Genomic DNA, 16,135 nt, shown 5'->3' on the forward strand with positions numbered 1-16,135 from the left:
TTAGGCTTGATGTGGGAAAACACCTATGGTGGTCTCCCAGCAACCCCTTAAGAGGGCAGCTTACTTTTGCCACAGACAATGCATACAATTACGGTTGCAGTCATCTTCACAGAATGCTTACGCCGATGTCTAAAGACATAGCAGCCCAATGTGGGGCTCGAACCCACGACCCTGAGATTAAGAGTCTCATGCTCTACCGACTGAGCTAACCGGGCATTTTAACAATTTTGACCCTGCCAATTTTCAAACAAAACTGGCCAAGACAAAGTAATCAATGAGCATTAGTCCCATCAACCCTTTAAGAGGTCGTCTTTGCTTTGCCACAGACAATGTATACAATTATGGTTGTACACATCAAGACAAAATACTTGTGCCAATGTCTAAAGACATGGAAGAGTCATGCACTGACTGAGCTAACCGGGCATGAGAAATGTATTCAATGTTGCAAAATATCACATTGACCTTGTGGAACCCTAACCTTCAAATCCAGCAATTTTCTTGCTGGTCTCCCATGGGATTTTTACCAATGTCTAAAAGATATTTATGTAATGGCATAAGGTGAAAGAAAGCTGTATAGATTGCATAGATACATTGCATGACGCTTTCCCCTGCCCACCCAAGAGTGAACGCCAGATTGCTATGGTTAGTGCACATATAGTTGACATTGAAGGAAAGTCTATTGTATAGATACTTTGCAGGTTTGCAACCACTAGCAAAAAAGGCTGATGAGACGAGATGTTTTTTGGTGCCTCAAGAAAAGCTTGTATCAAATTATACTGCAGACTGCAAGGTACTGCTGGGATTTGAACCCAGGATCTCCTGTTTACTAGACAGGCACTTTAACCAACTAAGCCACAGCACCACTGTAGACAGAATCAAAATACTTTACCAAATTCTTGTAATAAAAAGTCAGTATCAATATGTTCTTATCTGTGGCTGTGTGATAAGACTTACAGTTATGGGCATCTTAGGCTTGATGTGGGAAAACACCTATGGCGGTCTCCCAGCAACCCCTTAAGAGGGCAGCTTACTTTTGCCACAGACTATATATACAATTATAGTTGCACTCATCTTGACAGACTGCTTACGCCAATGACTACAGACATTGCAGCCCAATGTGGGGCTCGAACCCACGACCCTGAGATTAAGACTCTCATGCTCTACCGACTGAGCTAACCGGGCATTTATACCTTATTGACCCTGCCAATTTTCAAACAAAACTGGCCAAGACAAAGTAATCAATGAGCATCAGTCCCATCAACCCTTTAAGAGGTCGTCTTTGCTTTGCCACAGACAATGTATACAATTATGGTTGTACACATCAAGACAAAATACTTGTGCCAATGTCTAAAGACATGGAAGAGTCATGCACTGACTGAGCTAACCGGGCATGACAAATGTATTCAATGTTGCAAAATATCACATTGACCTTGTGGAACCCTAACCTTCAAATCCAGCAATTTTCTTGCTGGTCTCCCATGGGATTTTTACCAATGTCTAAAAGACATTTATGTAATGGCATAAGGTGAAAGAAAGCTGTATAGATTGCATAGATACATTGCATGACGCTTTCCCCTGCCCACCCAAGAGTGAACGCCAGATTGCTATGGTTAGTGCACATATAGTTGACATTGAAGGAAAGTCTATTGTATAGATACTTTGCAGGTTTGCAACCACTAGCAAAAAACGCTGATGAGACGAGATGTTTTTTGGTGCCTCAAGAAAAGCTTGTATCAAATTATACTGCAGACTGCAAGGTACTGCTGGGATTTGAACCCAGGATCTCCTGTTTACTAGACAGGCACTTTAACCAACTAAGCCACAGCACCACTTTAGACAGTATCAAAATACTTTACCATATTCTTGTAATAAAAAGTCAGTATCAATATGTTCTTATCTGTGGCTGTGTGATAAGACTTACAGTTATGGGCATCTTAGGCTTGATGTGGGAAAACACCTATGGTGGTCTCCCAGCAACCCCTTAAGAGGGCAGCTTACTTTTGCCACAGACAATGCATACAATTACGGTTGCAGTCATCTTCACAGAATGCTTACACCGATGTCTAAAGACATAGCAGCCCAATGTGGGGCTCGAACCCACGACCCTGAGATTAAGAGTCTCATGCTCTACCGACTGAGCTAACCGGGCATTTTAACTATATTGACCCTGCCACTTTTCAAACAAAACTGGCCAAGACAAAGTAATCAATGAGCATTAGTCCCATCAACCCTTTAAGAGGTCGTCTTTGCTTTGCCACAGACAATGTATACAATTATGGTTGTACACATCAAGGCAAAATACTTGTGCCAATGTCTAAAGACATGGAAGAGTCATGCACTGACTGAGCTAACCGGGCATGACAAATGTATTCAATGTTGCAAAATATCACATTGACCTTGTGGAACCCTAACCTTCAAATCCAGCAATTTTCTTGCTGGTCTCCCATGGGATTTTTACCAATGTCTAAAAGACATTTATGTAATGGCATAAGGTGAAAGAAAGCTGTATAGATTGCATAGATACATTGCATGACGCTTTCCCCTGCCCACCCAAGAGTGAACGCCAGATTGCTATGGTTAGTGCACATATAGTTGACATTGAAGGAAAGTCTATTGTATAGATACTTTGCAGGTTTGCAACCACTAGCAAAAAACGCTGATGGGACGAGATGTTTTTTGGTGCCTCAAGAAAAGCTTGTATCAAATTATACTGCAGACTGCAAGGTACTGCTGCGATTTGAACCCAGGATCTCCTGTTTACTAGACAGGCACTTTAACCAACTAAGCCACAGCACCACTTTAGACAGTATCAAAATACTTTACCAAATTCTTGTAATAAAAAGTCAGTATCAATATGTTCTTATCTGTGGCTGTGTGATAAGACTTACAGTTATGGGCATCTTAGGCTTGATGTGGGAAAACACCTATGGTGGTCTCCCAGCAACCCCTTAAGAGGGCAGCTTACTTTTGCCACAGACAATGCATACAATTACGGTTGCAGTCATCTTCACAGAATGCTTACGCCGATGTCTAAAGACATAGCAGCCCAATGTGGGGCTCGAACCCACGACCCTGAGATTAAGAGTCTCATGCTCTACCGACTGAGCTAACCGGGCATTTTAACAATATTGACCCTGCCAATTTTCAAACAAAACTGGCCAAGACAAAGTAATCAATGAGCATTAGTCCCATCAACCCTTTAAGAGGTCGTCTTTGCTTTGCCACAGACAATGTATACAATTATGGTTGTACACATCAAGACAAAATACTTGTGCCAATGTCTAAAGACATGGAAGAGTCATGCACTGACTGAGCTAACCGGGCATGAGAAATGTATTCAATGTTGCAAAATATCACATTGACCTTGTGGAACCCTAACCTTCAAATCCAGCAATTTTCTTGCTGGTCTCCCATGGGATTTTTACCAATGTCTAAAAGATATTTATGTAATGGCATAAGGTGAAAGAAAGCTGTATAGATTGCATAGATACATTGCATGACGCTTTCCCCTGCCCACCCAAGAGTGAACGCCAGATTGCTATGGTTAGTGCACATATAGTTGACATTGAAGGAAAGTCTATTGTATAGATACTTTGCAGGTTTGCAACCACTAGCAAAAAAGGCTGATGAGACGAGATGTTTTTTGGTGCCTCAAGAAAAGCTTGTATCAAATTATACTGCAGACTGCAAGGTACTGCTGGGATTTGAACCCAGGATCTCCTGTTTACTAGACAGGCACTTTAACCAACTAAGCCACAGCACCACTGTAGACAGAATCAAAATACTTTACCAAATTCTTGTAATAAAAAGTCAGTATCAATATGTTCTTATCTGTGGCTGTGTGATAAGACTTACAGTTATGGGCATCTTAGGCTTGATGTGGGAAAACACCTATGGCGGTCTCCCAGCAACCCCTTAAGAGGGCAGCTTACTTTTGCCACAGACTATATATACAATTATAGTTGCACTCATCTTGACAGACTGCTTACGCCAATGACTACAGACATTGCAGCCCAATGTGGGGCTCGAACCCACGACCCTGAGATTAAGACTCTCATGCTCTACCGACTGAGCTAACCGGGCATTTATACCTTATTGACCCTGCCAATTTTCAAACAAAACTGGCCAAGACAAAGTAATCAATGAGCATCAGTCCCATCAACCCTTTAAGAGGTCGTCTTTGCTTTGCCACAGACAATGTATACAATTATGGTTGTACACATCAAGACAAAATACTTGTGCCAATGTCTAAAGACATGGAAGAGTCATGCACTGACTGAGCTAACCGGGCATGACAAATGTATTCAATGTTGCAAAATATCACATTGACCTTGTGGAACCCTAACCTTCAAATCCAGCAATTTTCTTGCTGGTCTCCCATGGGATTTTTACCAATGTCTAAAAGACATTTATGTAATGGCATAAGGTGAAAGAAAGCTGTATAGATTGCATAGATACATTGCATGACGCTTTCCCCTGCCCACCCAAGAGTGAACGCCAGATTGCTATGGTTAGTGCACATATAGTTGACATTGAAGGAAAGTCTATTGTATAGATACTTTGCAGGTTTGCAACCACTAGCAAAAAACGCTGATGAGACGAGATGTTTTTTGGTGCCTCAAGAAAAGCTTGTATCAAATTATACTGCAGACTGCAAGGTACTGCTGGGATTTGAACCCAGGATCTCCTGTTTACTAGACAGGCACTTTAACCAACTAAGCCACAGCACCACTTTAGACAGTATCAAAATACTTTACCATATTCTTGTAATAAAAAGTCAGTATCAATATGTTCTTATCTGTGGCTGTGTGATAAGACTTACAGTTATGGGCATCTTAGGCTTGATGTGGGAAAACACCTATGGTGGTCTCCCAGCAACCCCTTAAGAGGGCAGCTTACTTTTGCCACAGACAATGCATACAATTACGGTTGCAGTCATCTTCACAGAATGCTTACACCGATGTCTAAAGACATAGCAGCCCAATGTGGGGCTCGAACCCACGACCCTGAGATTAAGAGTCTCATGCTCTACCGACTGAGCTAACCGGGCATTTTAACTATATTGACCCTGCCACTTTTCAAACAAAACTGGCCAAGACAAAGTAATCAATGAGCATTAGTCCCATCAACCCTTTAAGAGGTCGTCTTTGCTTTGCCACAGACAATGTATACAATTATGGTTGTACACATCAAGGCAAAATACTTGTGCCAATGTCTAAAGACATGGAAGAGTCATGCACTGACTGAGCTAACCGGGCATGACAAATGTATTCAATGTTGCAAAATATCACATTGACCTTGTGGAACCCTAACCTTCAAATCCAGCAATTTTCTTGCTGGTCTCCCATGGGATTTTTACCAATGTCTAAAAGACATTTATGTAATGGCATAAGGTGAAAGAAAGCTGTATAGATTGCATAGATACATTGCATGACGCTTTCCCCTGCCCACCCAAGAGTGAACGCCAGATTGCTATGGTTAGTGCACATATAGTTGACATTGAAGGAAAGTCTATTGTATAGATACTTTGCAGGTTTGCAACCACTAGCAAAAAACGCTGATGGGACGAGATGTTTTTTGGTGCCTCAAGAAAAGCTTGTATCAAATTATACTGCAGACTGCAAGGTACTGCTGCGATTTGAACCCAGGATCTCCTGTTTACTAGACAGGCACTTTAACCAACTAAGCCACAGCACCACTTTAGACAGAATCAAAATACTTTACCAAATTCTTGTAATAAAAAGTCAGTATCAATATGTTCTTATCTGTGGCTGTGTGATAAGACTTAAAGTTATGGGCATCTTAGGCTTGATGTGGGAAAACACCTATGGCGGTCTCCCAGCAACCCCTTAAGAGGGCAGCTTACTTTTGCCACAGACTATGTATACAATTACAGTTGCACTCATCTTGACAGAATGCTTACGACAATGACTACAGACATTGCAACCCAATGTGGGGCTCGAACCCACGACCCTGAGATTAAGAGTCTCATGCTCTACCGACTGAGCTAACCGGGCATGTTAACTATATTGACCCTGCCAATTTTCAAACAAAACTGGCCAAGACAAAGTAATCAATGAGCATTAGTCCCATCAACCCTTTAAGAGGTCGTCTTTGCTTTGCCACAGACAATGTATACAATTATGGTTGTACACATCAAGACAAAATACTTGTGCCAATGTCTAAAGACATGGAAGAGTCATGCACTGACTGAGCTAACCGGGCATGAGAAATGTATTCAATGTTGCAAAATATCACATTGACCTTGTGGAACCCTAACCTTCAAATCCAGCAATTTTCTTGCTGGTCTCCCATGGGATTTTTACCAATGTCTAAAAGACATTTATGTAATGGCATAAGGTGAAAGAAAGCTGTATAGATTGCATAGATACATTGCATGATGCTTTCCCCTGCCCACCCAAGAGTGAACGCCAGATTGCTATGGTTAGTGCACATATAGTTGACATCGAAGGAAAGTCTATTGTATAGATACTTTGCAGGTTTGCAACCACTAGCAAACAAACGATGATGAGACGAGATGTTTTTTGGTGCCTCAAGAAATGCTCGTGTCAAATTATACTGTAGACTGCAAGGTACTGCTGGGATTTGAACCCAGGATCTCCTATTTACAAGACATGCACGTTAACCAACTAAGCCACAGCACCACTTTGGACAGAATCAAAATACTTTAGCAAATTCTTGTAATAAAAAGTCAGTATCAATATGTTCTTATCTGTGGCTGTGTGATAAGACTTACAGTTATGGGCATCTTAGGCTTGATGTGGGAAAACACCTATGGCGGTCTCCCAGCAACCCCTTAAGAGGGCAGCTTACTTTTGCCACAGACAATGCATACAATTACGGTTGCAGTCACCTTCACAGAATGCTTACGCCGATGTCTAAAGACATAGCAGCCCAATGTGGGGCTCGAACCCACGACCCTGAGATTAAGAGTCTCATGCTCTACCGACTGAGCTAACCGGGCATATATACCTTATTGACCCTGCCAATTTTCAAACAAAACTGGCCAAGACAAAGTAATCAATGAGCATCAGTCCCATCAACCCTTTAAGAGGTCGTCTTTGCTTTGCCACAGACAATGTATACAATTATGGTTGTACACATCAAGACAAAATACTTGTGCCAATGTCTAAAGACATGAAAGAGTCATGCACTGACTGAGCTAACCGGGCATGAGAAATGTATTCAATGTTGCAAAATATCACATTGACCTTGTGGAACCCTAACCTTCAAATCCAGCAATTTTTTTGCTGGTCTCCCATGGGATTTTTACCAATGTCTAAAACACATTCATGTAATGGCATAAGGTGAAAGAAAGCTGTATAGATTGCATAGATACATTGCATGATGCTTTCCCCTGCCCACCCAAGAGTGAACGCCAGATTGCTATGGTTAGTGCACATATAGTTGACATCGAAGGAAAGTCTATTGTATAGATACTTTGCAGGTTTGCAACCACTAGCAAACAAACGATGATGAGACGAGATGTTTTTTGGTGCCTCAAGAAATGCTCGTGTCAAATTATACTGTAGACTGCAAGGTACTGCTGGGATTTGAACCCAGGATCTCCTATTTACAAGACATGCACGTTAACCAACTAAGCCACAGCACCACTTTGGACAGAATCAAAATACTTTAGCAAATTCTTGTAATAAAAAGTCAGTATCAATTTGTTCTAATCTGTGGCTGTGTGATAAGACTTACAATTATGGGCATCTTAGGCTTGATGTGGGAAAACACCTATGGTGGTCTCCCAGCAACCCCTTAAGAGGGCAGCTTACTTTTGCCACAGACAATGCATACAATTACGGTTGCAGTCATCTTCACAGAATGCTTACGCCGATGTCTAAAGACATAGCAGCCCAATGTGGGGCTCGAACCCACGACCCTGAGATTAAGAGTCTCATGCTCTACCGACTGAGCTAACCGGGCATTTTAACCATATTGACCCTGCCAATTTTCAAACAAAACTGGCCAAGACAAAGTAATCAATGAGCATTAGTCCCATCAACCCTTTAAGAGGTCGTCTTTGCTTTGCCACAGACAATGTATACAATTATGGTTGTACACATCAAGACAAAATACTTGTGCCAATGTCTAAAGACATGGAAGAGTCATGCACTGACTGAGCTAACCGGGCATGAGAAATGTATTCAATGTTGCAAAATATCACATTGACCTTGTGGAACCCTAACCTTCAAATCCAGCAATTTTTTTGCTGGTCTCCCATGGGATTTTTACCAATGTCTAAAACACATTCATGTAATGGCATAAGGTGAAAGAAAGCTGTATAGATTGCATAGATACATTGCATGATGCTTTCCCCTGCCCACCCATGAGTGAACGCCAGATTGCTATGGTTAGTGCACATATAGTTGACATTGAAGGAAAGTCTATTGTATAGATACTTTGCAGGTTTGCAACCACTAGCAAACAAACGCTGATGAGACAAGATGTTATTTGGTGCCTCAAGAAATGCTTGTGTCAAATTATACTGTAGACTGCAAGGTACTGCTGGGATTTGAACCCAGGATCTCCTGTTTACAAGACAGGCACTTTAACCAACTAAGCCACAGCACCACTTTGGACAGAATCAAAATACTTTACCAAATTCTTGTAATAAAAAGTCAGTATCAATATGTTCTTATCTGTGGCTGTGTGATAAGACTTACAGTTATGGGCATCTTAGGCTTGATGTGGGAAAACGCCTATGGTGGTCTCCCAGCAACCCCTTAAGAGGGCAGCTTACTTTTGCCACAGACAATGCATACAATTACGGTTGCAGTCATCTTCACAGAATGCTTACGCCGATGTCTAAAGACATAGCAGCCCAATGTGGGGCTCGAACCCACGACCCTGAGATTAAGAGTCTCATGCTCTACCGACTGAGCTAACCGGGCATTTTAACCATATTGACCCTGCCAATTTTCAAACAAAACTGGCCAAGACAAAGTAATCAATGAGCATTAGTCCCATCAACCCTTTAAGAGGTCGTCTTTGCTTTGCCACAGACAATGTATACAATTATGGTTGTACACATCAAGACAAAATACTTGTGCCAATGTCTAAAGACATGGAAGAGTCATGCACTGACTGAGCTAACCGGGCATGACAAATGTATTCAATGTTGCAAAATATCACATTGACCTTGTGGAACCCTAACCTTCAAATCCAGCAATTTTCTTGCTGGTCTCCCATGGGATTTTTACCAATGTCTAAAAGACATTTATGTAATGGCATAAGGTGAAAGAAAGCTGTATAGATTGCATAGATACATTGCATGACGCTTTCCCCTGCCCACCCAAGAGTGAACGCCAGATTGCTATGGTTAGTGCACATATAGTTGACATTGAAGGAAAGTCTATTGTATAGATACTTTGCAGGTTTGCAACCACTAGCAAAAAACGCTGATGAGACGAGATGTTTTTTGGTGCCTCAAGAAAAGCTTGTATCAAATTATACTGCAGACTGCAAGGTACTGCTGGGATTTGAACCCAGGATCTCCTGTTTACTAGACAGGCACTTTAACCAACTAAGCCACAGCACCACTTTAGACAGTATCAAAATACTTTACCAAATTCTTGTAATAAAAAGTCAGTATCAATATGTTCTTATCTGTGGCTGTGTGATAAGACTTACAGTTATGGGCATCTTAGGCTTGATGTGGGAAAACACCTATGGTGGTCTCCCAGCAACCCCTTAAGAGGGCAGCTTACTTTTGCCACAGACAATGCATACAATTACGGTTGCAGTCATCTTCACAGAATGCTTACACCGATGTCTAAAGACATAGCAGCCCAATGTGGGGCTCGAACCCACGACCCTGAGATTAAGAGTCTCATGCTCTACCGACTGAGCTAACCGGGCATTTTAACTATATTGACCCTGCCAATTTTCAAACAAAACTGGCCAAGACAAAGTAATCAATGAGCATTAGTCCCATCAACCCTTTAAGAGGTCGTCTTTGCTTTGCCACAGACAATGTATACAATTATGGTTGTACACATCAAGACAAAATACTTGTGCCAATGTCTAAAGACATGGAAGAGTCATGCACTGACTGAGCTAACCGGGCATGACAAATGTATTCAATGTTGCAAAATATCACATTGACCTTGTGGAACCCTAACCTTCAAATCCAGCAATTTTCTTGCTGGTCTCCCATGGGATTTTTACCAATGTCTAAAAGACATTTATGTAATGGCATAAGGTGAAAGAAAGCTGTATAGATTGCATAGATACATTGCATGACGCTTTCCCCTGCCCACCCAAGAGTGAACGCCAGATTGCTATGGTTAGTGCACATATAGTTGACATTGAAGGAAAGTCTATTGTATAGATACTTTGCAGGTTTGCAACCACTAGCAAAAAACGCTGATGAGACGAGATGTTTTTTGGTGCCTCAAGAAAAGCTTGTATCAAATTATACTGCAGACTGCAAGGTACTGCTGGGATTTGAACCCAGGATCTCCTGTTTACTAGACAGGCACTTTAACCAACTAAGCCACAGCACCACTTTAGACAGTATCAAAATACTTTACCAAATTCTTGTAATAAAAAGTCAGTATCAATATGTTCTTATCTGTGGCTGTGTGATAAGACTTACAGTTATGGGCATCTTAGGCTTGATGTGGGAAAACACCTATGGTGGTCTCCCAGCAACCCCTTAAGAGGGCAGCTTACTTTTGCCACAGACAATGCATACAATTACGGTTGCAGTCATCTTCACAGAATGCTTACGCCGATGTCTAAAGACATAGAAGCCCAATGTGGGGCTCGAACCCACGACCCTGAGATTAAGAGTCTCATGCTCTACCGACTGAGCTAACCGGGCATATATACCTTATTGACCCTGCCAATTTTCAAACAAAACTGGCCAAGACAAAGTAATCAATGAGCATCAGTCCCATCAACCCTTTAAGAGGTCGTCTTTGCTTTGCCACAGACAATGTATACAATTATGGTTGTACACATCAAGACAAAATACTTGTGCCAATGTCTAAAGACATGGAAGAGTCATGCACTGACTGAGCTAACCGGGCATGAGAAATGTATTCAATGTTGCAAAATATCACATTGACCTTGTGGAACCCTAACCTTCAAATCCAGCAATTTTTTTGCTGGTCTCCCATGGGATTTTTACCAATGTCTAAAACACATTCATGTAATGGCATAAGGTGAAAGAAAGCTGTATAGATTGCATAGATACATTGCATGATGCTTTCCCCTGCCCACCCAAGAGTGAACGCCAGATTGCTATGGTTAGTGCACATATAGTTGACATCGAAGGAAAGTCTATTGTATAGATACTTTGCAGGTTTGCAACCACTAGCAAACAAACGCTGATGAGACGAGATGTTTTTTGGTGCCTCAAGAAATGCTCGTGTCAAATTATACTGTAGACTGCAAGGTACTGCTGGGATTTGAACCCAGGATCTCCTGTTTACAAGACAGGCACGTTAACCAACTAAGCCACAGCACCACTTTGGACAGAATCAAAATACTTTAGCAAATTCTTGTAATAAAAAGTCAGTATCAATTTGTTCTAATCTGTGGCTGTGTGATAAGACTTACAGTTATGGGCATCTTAGGCTTGATGTGGGAAAACACCTTTGGTGGTCTCCCAGCAACCCCTTAAGAGGGCAGCTTACTTTTGCCACAGACAATGCATACAATTACGGTTGCAGTCATCTTCACAGAATGCTTACGCCGATGTCTAAAGACATAGCAGCCCAATGTGGGGCTCGAACCCACGACCCTGAGATTAAGAGTCTCATGCTCTACCGACTGAGCTAACCGGGCATTTTAACCATATTGACCCTGCCAATTTTCAAACAAAACTGGCCAAGACAAAGTAATCAATGAGCATTAGTCCCATCAACCCTTTAAGAGGTCGTCTTTGCTTTGCCACAGACAATGTATACAATTATGGTTGTACACATCAAGACAAAATACTTGTGCCAATGTCTAAAGACATGGAAGAGTCATGCACTGACTGAGCTAACCGGGCATGACAAATGTATTCAATGTTGCAAAATATCACATTGACCTTGTGGAACCCTAACCTTCAAATCCAGCAATTTTCTTGCTGGTCTCCCATGGGATTTTTACCAATGTCTAAAAGACATTTATGTAATGGCATAAGGTGAAAGAAAGCTGTATAGATTGCATAGATACATTGCATGACGCTTTCCCCTGCCCACCCAAGAGTGAACGCCAGATTGCTATGGTTAGTGCACATATAGTTGACATTGAAGGAAAGTCTATTGTATAGATACTTTGCAGGTTTGCAACCACTAGCAAAAAACGCTGATGAGACGAGATGTTTTTTGGTGCCTCAAGAAAAGCTTGTATCAAATTATACTGCAGACTGCAAGGTACTGCTGGGATTTGAACCCAGGATCTCCTGTTTACTAGACAGGCACTTTAACCAACTAAGCCACAGCACCACTTTAGACAGTATCAAAATACTTTACCAAATTCTTGTAATAAAAAGTCAGTATCAATATGTTCTTATCTGTGGCTGTGTGATAAGACTTACAGTTATGGGCATCTTAGGCTTGATGTGGGAAAACACCTATGGTGGTCTCCCAGCAACCCCTTAAGAGGGCAGCTTACTTTTGCCACAGACAATGCATACAAATACGGTTGCAGTCATCTTCACAGAATGCTTACACCGATGTCTAATGACATAGCAGCCCAATGTGGGGCTCGAACCCACGACCCTGAGATTAAGAGTCTCATGCTCTACCGACTGAGCTAACCGTGCATTTTAACTATATTGACCCTGCCAATTTTCAAACAAAACTGGCCAAGACAAAGTAATCAATGAGCATTAGTCCCATCAACCCTTTAAGAGGTCGTCTTTGCTTTGCCACAGACAATGTATACAATTATGGTTGTACACATCAAGGCAAAATACTTGTGCCAATGTCTAAAGACATGGAAGAGTCATGCACTGACTGAGCTAACCGGGCATGACAAATGTATTCAATGTTGCAAAATATCACATTGACCTTGTGGAACCCTAACCTTCAAATCCAGCAATTTTCTTGCTGGTCTCCCATGGGATTTTTACCAATGTCTAAAAGACATTTATGTAATGGCATAAGGTGAAAGAAAGCTGTATAGATTGCATAGATACATTGCATGACGCTTTCCCCTGCCCACCCAAGAGTGAACGCCAGATTGCTATGGTTAGTGCACATATAGTTGACATTGAAGGAAAGTCTATTGTATAGATACTTTGCAGGTTTGCAACCACTAGCAAAAAACGCTGATGAGACGAGATGTTTTTTGGTGCCTCAAGAAAAGCTTGTATCAAATTATACTGCAGACTGCAAGGTACTGCTGCGATTTGAACCCAGGATCTCCTGTTTACTAGACAGGCACTTTAACCAACTAAGCCACAGCACCACTTTAGACAGAATCAAAATACTTTACCAAATTCTTGTAATAAAAAGTCAGTATCAATATGTTCTTATCTGTGGCTGTGTGATAAGACTTACAGTTATGGGCATCTTAGGCTTGATGTGGGAAAACACCTATGGCGGTCTCCCAGCAACCCCTTAAGAGGGCAGCTTACTTTTGCCACAGACTATGTATACAATTACAGTTGCACTCATCTTGACAGAATGCTTACGACAATGACTACAGACATTGCAGCCCAATGTGGGGCTCGAACCCACGACCCTGAGATTAAGAGTCTCATGCTCTACCGACTGAGCTAACCGGGCATTGTAACTATATTGACCCTGCCAATTTTCAAACAAAACTGGCCAAGACAAAGTAATCAATGAGCATTAGTCCCATCAACCCTTTAAGAGGTCGTCTTTGCTTTGCCACAGACAATGTATACAATTATGGTTGTACACATCAAGACAAAATACTTGTGCCAATGTCTAAAGACATGGAAGAGTCATGCACTGACTGAGCTAACCGGGCATGACAAATGTATTCAATGTTGCAAAATATCACATTGACCTTGTGGAACCCTAACCTTCAAATCCAGCAATTTTCTTGCTGGTCTCCCATGGGATTTTTACCAATGTCTAAAAGACATTTATGTAATGGCATAAGGTGAAAGAAAGCTGTATAGATTGCATAGATACATTGCATGACGCTTTCCCCTGCCCACCCAAGAGTGAACGCCAGATTGCTATGGTTAGTGCACATATAGTTGACATTGAAGGAAAGTCTATTGTATAGATACTTTGCAGGTTTGCAACCACTAGCAAAAAACGCTGATGAGACGAGATGTTTTTTGGTGCCTCAAGAAAAGCTTGTATCAAATTATACTGCAGACTGCAAGGTACTGCTGGGATTTGAACCCAGGATCTCCTGTTTACTAGACAGGCACTTTAACCAACTAAGCCACAGCACCACTTTAGACAGTATCAAAATACTTTACCAAATTCTTGTAATAAAAAGTCAGTATCAATATGTTCTTATCTGTGGCTGTGTGATAAGACTTACAGTTATGGGCATCTTAGGCTTGATGTGGGAAAACACCTATGGTGGTCTCCCAGCAACCCCTTAAGAGGGCAGCTTACTTTTGCCACAGACAATGCATACAATTACGGTTGCAGTCATCTTCACAGAATGCTTACGCCGATGTCTGAAGACATAGCAGCCCAATGTGGGGCTCGAACCCACGACCCTGAGATTAAGAGTCTCATGCTCTACCGACTGAGCTAACCGGGCATATATACCTTATTGACCCTGCCAATTTTCAAACAAAACTGGCCAAGACAAAGTAATCAATGAGCATCAGTCCCATCAACCCTTTAAGAGGTCGTCTTTGCTTTGCCACAGACAATGTATACAATTATGGTTGTACACATCAAGACAAAATACTTGTGCCAATGTCTAAAGACATGAAAGAGTCATGCACTGACTGAGCTAACCGGGCATGAGAAATGTATTCAATGTTGCAAAATATCACATTGACCTTGTGGAACCCTAACCTTCAAATCCAGCAATTTTTTTGCTGGTCTCCCATGGGATTTTTACCAATGTCTAAAACACATTCATGTAATGGCATAAGGTGAAAGAAAGCTGTATAGATTGCATAGATACATTGCATGATGCTTTCCCCTGCCCACCCAAGAGTGAACGCCAGATTGCTATGGTTAGTGCACACATAGTTGACATCGAAGGAAAGTCTATTGTATAGATACTTTGCAGGTTTGCAACCACTAGCAAACAAACGATGATGAGACGAGATGTTTTTTGGTGCCTCAAGAAATGCTCGTGTCAAATTATACTGTAGACTGCAAGGTACTGCTGGGATTTGAACCCAGGATCTCCTATTTACAAGACATGCACGTTAACCAACTAAGCCACAGCACCACTTTGGACAGAATCAAAATACTTTAGCAAATTCTTGTAATAAAAAGTCAGTATCAATTTGTTCTAATCTGTGGCTGTGTGATAAGACTTACAATTATGGGCATCTTAGGCTTGATGTGGGAAAACACCTATGGTGGTCTCCCAGCAACCCCTTAAGAGGGCAGCTTACTTTTGCCACAGACAATGCATACAATTACGGTTGCAGTCATCTTCACAGAATGCTTACGCCGATGTCTAAAGACATAGCAGCCCAATGTGGGGCTCGAACCCACGACCCTGAGATTAAGAGTCTCATGCTCTACCGACTGAGCTAACCGGGCATTTTAACAATATTGACCCTGCCAATTTTCAAACAAAACTGGCCAAGACAAAGTAATCAATGAGCATTAGTCCCATCAACCCTTTAAGAGGTCGTCTTTGCTTTGCCACAGACAATGTATACAATTATGGTTGTACACATCAAGACAAAATACTTGTGCCAATGTCTAAAGACATGGAAGAGTCATGCACTGACTGAGCTAACCGGGCATGAGAAATGTATTCAATGTTGCAAAATATCACATTGACCTTGTGGAACCCTAACCTTCAAATCCAGCAATTTTCTTGCTGGTCTCCCATGGGATTTTTACCAATGTCTAAAAGATATTTATGTAATGGCATAAGGTGAAAGAAAGCTGTATAGATTGCATAGATACATTGCATGACGCTTTCCCCTGCCCACCCAAGAGTGAACGCCAGATTGCTATGGTTAGTGCACATATAG

General features: G+C 41.6%; 27 non-coding genes across 27 annotated transcripts; all 27 read right to left on the reverse strand.

Annotated features, from left to right (window-relative positions):
* Positions 1-142: 142 nt before the first annotated feature.
* AC3HAE_034603 (transfer RNA lysine (anticodon CUU)) lies at positions 143-215 on the reverse strand. Its single transcript has one exon. It is a non-coding gene; the product is annotated as a tRNA-Lys (tRNA).
* Positions 216-788: 573 nt separating this feature from the next.
* AC3HAE_034604 (transfer RNA threonine (anticodon AGU)) lies at positions 789-862 on the reverse strand. Its single transcript has one exon. It is a non-coding gene; the product is annotated as a tRNA-Thr (tRNA).
* Positions 863-1,755: 893 nt separating this feature from the next.
* Positions 1,756-1,829, reverse strand: AC3HAE_034606 (transfer RNA threonine (anticodon AGU)). Its single transcript has one exon. It is a non-coding gene; the product is annotated as a tRNA-Thr (tRNA).
* Positions 1,830-2,076: 247 nt separating this feature from the next.
* Positions 2,077-2,149, reverse strand: AC3HAE_034607 (transfer RNA lysine (anticodon CUU)). Its single transcript has one exon. It is a non-coding gene; the product is annotated as a tRNA-Lys (tRNA).
* Positions 2,150-2,722: 573 nt separating this feature from the next.
* On the reverse strand, positions 2,723-2,796 carry AC3HAE_034608 (transfer RNA threonine (anticodon AGU)). The gene has a single exon. It is a non-coding gene; the product is annotated as a tRNA-Thr (tRNA).
* A 247-nt stretch (positions 2,797-3,043) lies between these two features.
* Positions 3,044-3,116, reverse strand: AC3HAE_034609 (transfer RNA lysine (anticodon CUU)). Its single transcript has one exon. It is a non-coding gene; the product is annotated as a tRNA-Lys (tRNA).
* Positions 3,117-3,689: 573 nt separating this feature from the next.
* On the reverse strand, positions 3,690-3,763 carry AC3HAE_034610 (transfer RNA threonine (anticodon AGU)). Its single transcript has one exon. It is a non-coding gene; the product is annotated as a tRNA-Thr (tRNA).
* Positions 3,764-4,656: 893 nt separating this feature from the next.
* On the reverse strand, positions 4,657-4,730 carry AC3HAE_034611 (transfer RNA threonine (anticodon AGU)). The gene has a single exon. It is a non-coding gene; the product is annotated as a tRNA-Thr (tRNA).
* Positions 4,731-4,977: 247 nt separating this feature from the next.
* Positions 4,978-5,050, reverse strand: AC3HAE_034612 (transfer RNA lysine (anticodon CUU)). Its single transcript has one exon. It is a non-coding gene; the product is annotated as a tRNA-Lys (tRNA).
* Positions 5,051-5,623: 573 nt separating this feature from the next.
* On the reverse strand, positions 5,624-5,697 carry AC3HAE_034614 (transfer RNA threonine (anticodon AGU)). Its single transcript has one exon. It is a non-coding gene; the product is annotated as a tRNA-Thr (tRNA).
* A 247-nt stretch (positions 5,698-5,944) lies between these two features.
* AC3HAE_034615 (transfer RNA lysine (anticodon CUU)) lies at positions 5,945-6,017 on the reverse strand. Its single transcript has one exon. It is a non-coding gene; the product is annotated as a tRNA-Lys (tRNA).
* An 895-nt stretch (positions 6,018-6,912) lies between these two features.
* On the reverse strand, positions 6,913-6,985 carry AC3HAE_034617 (transfer RNA lysine (anticodon CUU)). The gene has a single exon. It is a non-coding gene; the product is annotated as a tRNA-Lys (tRNA).
* An 895-nt stretch (positions 6,986-7,880) lies between these two features.
* On the reverse strand, positions 7,881-7,953 carry AC3HAE_034618 (transfer RNA lysine (anticodon CUU)). The gene has a single exon. It is a non-coding gene; the product is annotated as a tRNA-Lys (tRNA).
* A 574-nt stretch (positions 7,954-8,527) lies between these two features.
* On the reverse strand, positions 8,528-8,601 carry AC3HAE_034619 (transfer RNA threonine (anticodon UGU)). The gene has a single exon. It is a non-coding gene; the product is annotated as a tRNA-Thr (tRNA).
* A 247-nt stretch (positions 8,602-8,848) lies between these two features.
* On the reverse strand, positions 8,849-8,921 carry AC3HAE_034620 (transfer RNA lysine (anticodon CUU)). Its single transcript has one exon. It is a non-coding gene; the product is annotated as a tRNA-Lys (tRNA).
* A 573-nt stretch (positions 8,922-9,494) lies between these two features.
* AC3HAE_034621 (transfer RNA threonine (anticodon AGU)) lies at positions 9,495-9,568 on the reverse strand. The gene has a single exon. It is a non-coding gene; the product is annotated as a tRNA-Thr (tRNA).
* Positions 9,569-9,815: 247 nt separating this feature from the next.
* On the reverse strand, positions 9,816-9,888 carry AC3HAE_034622 (transfer RNA lysine (anticodon CUU)). The gene has a single exon. It is a non-coding gene; the product is annotated as a tRNA-Lys (tRNA).
* Positions 9,889-10,461: 573 nt separating this feature from the next.
* On the reverse strand, positions 10,462-10,535 carry AC3HAE_034623 (transfer RNA threonine (anticodon AGU)). Its single transcript has one exon. It is a non-coding gene; the product is annotated as a tRNA-Thr (tRNA).
* A 247-nt stretch (positions 10,536-10,782) lies between these two features.
* Positions 10,783-10,855, reverse strand: AC3HAE_034624 (transfer RNA lysine (anticodon CUU)). The gene has a single exon. It is a non-coding gene; the product is annotated as a tRNA-Lys (tRNA).
* A 574-nt stretch (positions 10,856-11,429) lies between these two features.
* AC3HAE_034626 (transfer RNA threonine (anticodon UGU)) lies at positions 11,430-11,503 on the reverse strand. Its single transcript has one exon. It is a non-coding gene; the product is annotated as a tRNA-Thr (tRNA).
* Positions 11,504-11,750: 247 nt separating this feature from the next.
* Positions 11,751-11,823, reverse strand: AC3HAE_034628 (transfer RNA lysine (anticodon CUU)). Its single transcript has one exon. It is a non-coding gene; the product is annotated as a tRNA-Lys (tRNA).
* A 573-nt stretch (positions 11,824-12,396) lies between these two features.
* On the reverse strand, positions 12,397-12,470 carry AC3HAE_034629 (transfer RNA threonine (anticodon AGU)). The gene has a single exon. It is a non-coding gene; the product is annotated as a tRNA-Thr (tRNA).
* An 893-nt stretch (positions 12,471-13,363) lies between these two features.
* Positions 13,364-13,437, reverse strand: AC3HAE_034630 (transfer RNA threonine (anticodon AGU)). The gene has a single exon. It is a non-coding gene; the product is annotated as a tRNA-Thr (tRNA).
* A 247-nt stretch (positions 13,438-13,684) lies between these two features.
* Positions 13,685-13,757, reverse strand: AC3HAE_034631 (transfer RNA lysine (anticodon CUU)). The gene has a single exon. It is a non-coding gene; the product is annotated as a tRNA-Lys (tRNA).
* A 573-nt stretch (positions 13,758-14,330) lies between these two features.
* AC3HAE_034632 (transfer RNA threonine (anticodon AGU)) lies at positions 14,331-14,404 on the reverse strand. Its single transcript has one exon. It is a non-coding gene; the product is annotated as a tRNA-Thr (tRNA).
* Positions 14,405-14,651: 247 nt separating this feature from the next.
* AC3HAE_034633 (transfer RNA lysine (anticodon CUU)) lies at positions 14,652-14,724 on the reverse strand. Its single transcript has one exon. It is a non-coding gene; the product is annotated as a tRNA-Lys (tRNA).
* Positions 14,725-15,619: 895 nt separating this feature from the next.
* Positions 15,620-15,692, reverse strand: AC3HAE_034634 (transfer RNA lysine (anticodon CUU)). The gene has a single exon. It is a non-coding gene; the product is annotated as a tRNA-Lys (tRNA).
* Positions 15,693-16,135: the final 443 nt, after the last annotated feature.

The sequence above is a fragment of the Micromesistius poutassou genome (genome assembly GCF_964030765.1).
Source record: "Micromesistius poutassou genome assembly, chromosome: 19".
NCBI lineage: Eukaryota > Metazoa > Chordata > Actinopteri > Gadiformes > Gadidae > Micromesistius > Micromesistius poutassou.